Source organism: Nuphar pumila, chromosome 5 (assembly GCF_984573655.1).
Source record: "Nuphar pumila chromosome 5, dmNupPumi1.hap1.1, whole genome shotgun sequence".
NCBI classification, from domain to species: domain Eukaryota; kingdom Viridiplantae; phylum Streptophyta; class Magnoliopsida; order Nymphaeales; family Nymphaeaceae; genus Nuphar; species Nuphar pumila.
This window is the reverse complement of record NC_143253.1, coordinates 125,524,184-125,527,675: the sequence shown is the minus strand read 5'-3', so window position 1 is coordinate 125,527,675 and position 3,492 is coordinate 125,524,184.

The following is a 3,492-nucleotide window of genomic DNA, read 5'->3' as shown; positions in this document are numbered from 1 at the left end:
ATCTCTCATGTGCAAAAAATATATGGTCAGATGCATGCCTAACATTTCATCAGCAAGACAAAATTTGTGAAGGTTGTGTTCTTGGGAAACATCACAGAGACTCTTTTCTTGGTGGCAAATCTTAGCAAGTATCAAAACCACTTGAGTTGGTTCATTCTGATCTATACGGCCCTATGCGCACCACATCTATTTGAGGTAATCGTTACTTTTTAACATTCATTGATGACTTCAGTCGAAAGACATGAGTTTATTTTCTAAAAGAAAAATCTGAGGTGTTTAAATATTTTAAGCAATTTATGACATTTGTTGAAAAGCAAAGTGATCTTTCTATTAAAACCTTGCGTACTGATCGTGGGGCTGAATATTTGTCGAATGAGTTCGAGGAATTCTTGAAAAAGAAGGGCATCCATCATCAGTTGACTACTCGGTACAAGCCTCAACAAAACGACATTGCGGAAAGAAAGAATCACACAATCATGGAGATGGCAAGAAGTATGTTAAAATCTAAAGGTATGCCTAACATATTATGGGCTGAATCAGTGGCATGTGCTATCTATCTTCTGAATTGTGCTCCCAATAAAAGTGTTCAAGACCTAACTACTCAAGAAGCTTTGAGTGGGCAAAAACATGTGTTGCTCATTTGAAAGTATTTGGCAACATATGTTATTCTCATATTCCCGATGAACGGAGGAGCAAGCTTGAAGATAAATCTGAAAAATGTATCCTTGTTGGGTACAATGAATGCTCAAAGGCTTATAAGCTTTAGAATCCAATCACCAAGAAAATTATCATAAGCAAAGATGTAAATTCAATGAAGAAGAATCTTAGAATTGGGATAGCGAGAATGAAAATAAAAATTCACATTTCATCAATAAGGAGGAGAGTCATGAACCTAATGGTGATGGAAGTGAAGGAGATACTTCACTCTCCTCTCCATCCGCGCATTTATCACCGTCTTCCTCATCTTCAAGGAGTTTTGAATCTTCTCCTATGAAGACAAGAAGTCTTCAAGAAATTTATGAAACAACAAGAAGAAATATTGAGGAAGATTTGGTGAATGTTGCTTTATTTGCAGACGTCAATCCAATTACTTATGAAGAAGCATCTCAAGAAGAAAAGTGGAGAATTGCTATGAATCAAGAAACAGACTTCATTGAAAGAAATCATACTTGGGAGTTGACTGAGCTCCCAAGAGGACACAAATCTATTGGCGTCAAGTGGGTATATAAAACAAAGTTCAACTCAAATGGAGAAGTTAAAAAATGCAAAGCTTGGCTGGTGATAAAAGGTTACAAGCAAAGGTATGACATCGATTTTAATGAAGTTTTTGCTCCTATGGCTCGCCTTGAAACAATTCGTATGGTGTTAGCTTTGGCTGCTCAAAGAAAATGGAAGGTCTATCAAATGGACGTTAAATCGGCTTTCTTGAATGGTCTATTTGAAGAAGAAGTGTATATTGATCAACCTCCGAGTTATGTGAAGGATGAAGAAAACAAAGTGTGTCGATTGAAGAAGGCTTTATATGGGCTGAAACAAGCGCCAAGGGCTTGGTATAATCACATTGATGGATATTTCTTGAAGAATGGTTTTAAAAGGTGTCCTTTCGAGCATACTCTCTTCATCAAAGAAGGCATTCAAGGAGAGTTCTTAGTTATATGCTTATATGTTGATGATTTAATAATTACCGGTACTAGTGTAAGCATGTGTGAAAATTTCAAGAAAGATATGATGCACGAATTCGAAATGACTGACATGGGGCTTCTCCATTTTTTTCTGGGCATTGAGGTAAAGCAAGCTGAAGATGGAATATTCATATCTCAAAAAAAGTATGCTGAAAATATATTGAAGAAGTTCAGAATGGAGGGTGCTACACCTCTTAATACTCCCATGAAAGTTGGATTGAAACTTAGCAAAAATGATGGTGAGAGAAAGATCGATGCAACTCTCTATAGAAGCCTTGTTGGTAGTCTTATGTACTTGACTGCTACAAGACCTGATCTTATGTTTGTTGTCAGCATGATTAGCAGATTCATGAAATTTCCTTTTAATACTCATTGGGACATAGGCAAAAGAATTTTGAGATATGTGCATGGCACTATCAATTATGGAATTCATTATAAATGTGTCGAAGATTCAAAATTGATGGATTTTTGTGATAGTGATTGGGATGGAAATAGGGATGACAGTAAAAGCACTTCAGGTTTCGTTTTTCACATTGGCTCAGGTGCAATCTCGTGGGCATCAAAGAAGCAAGTTGTTGTTGCTCTCTCCACAACTGAAGCTGAGTATATATGATTGACTCTTTCTAGTTGTCAAGCTCTCTGGCTAAGGTGGATTCTTCATGAGTTGAAGCATCCTCAATGGGAAAACACTCCTTTGTTTTGTGACAATAGTTCAGCCAAAGCACTCACCAAAAATTCAGTTTTTTATGACAAAAGCAAGCATATTCGAATCAAGTATCATTTCATTAGAGACTTGGTCAAAGATGGAGATGTCAATGTCAAGTTTTGCAAGACCCAAGACCAAGTGACTGATATCTTTAAGCTAGACTCTTCGTATTCCCCCCTCATTTTTAGAAAACTCATTTTACATTAAAGTTGTTGGAATTATAAGCTAGACTCTTCGTATTCCTCCCTCATTTTTGAGAAACTCATTTTACATTAAGGCTTGTTGGAATTATAAGCTAGACTCTTCGTATTCCTCCCTCATTTTGGGAACTCATTTTACATTAAGGCTATCTGTAGTTTTTCTATGCAAACTCTTTGGGTTCCTCTCCCATTTATTTCTTCTCCTTAAAAATATAATAGCCTTTTAGTTACACTCGGTCCGAGTATTCAATCCTCTGTTCCAGGTCTCTCACCCCCAACAGTGATTTTTCTGTTATCGGGAAAATGAGTCAGATGTACATTGGAGCTATTGTTGCATTAGTAATTGACTGTTTTTGATCGAAACCAAAACTATTTCACCATATTTACGTATTTCAGTCTGGCCCATTAACTTTGTGACTGGTTTGTGCAATTCATATAGGATCCTAGGTGTAGTCGGCTTCAAGTTGGTTTGGTTTGGACTCCATTCAAAACCCACCACCAGCACCTGAGAATAGTGGAAACCTGACCGTTTTTGCCAGAGTGGTGCCAATTTAGTGGAAACATTCCTCATGAGGTTGGAAACCTCACTGGACTAACTCGCTTGTGTCATTAAATGACAATTTGCTGAGTGGAGAAATTCCAGCATCCATAGGGAGGTTGGATAAGCTGCAGGGACTGGCTCTTTCTGAAAAAACTTTATCAAGATCCCTTCCAATTGAATTCTTCAAAATGAAGTTTATGGAGATCCTTTATCTTGATCGCAACATGAGCCGTCATTTCAAGGAAACCGTGCACTCTGTGGGGCAGAGAGATTTAAAGTGTCTGCTTGTACAACCAATGCTGAGCAAAAACCAAAGGAAAGCCTTCTTCATAATCACATAATGATTTTGGTAATTTTGGTTCC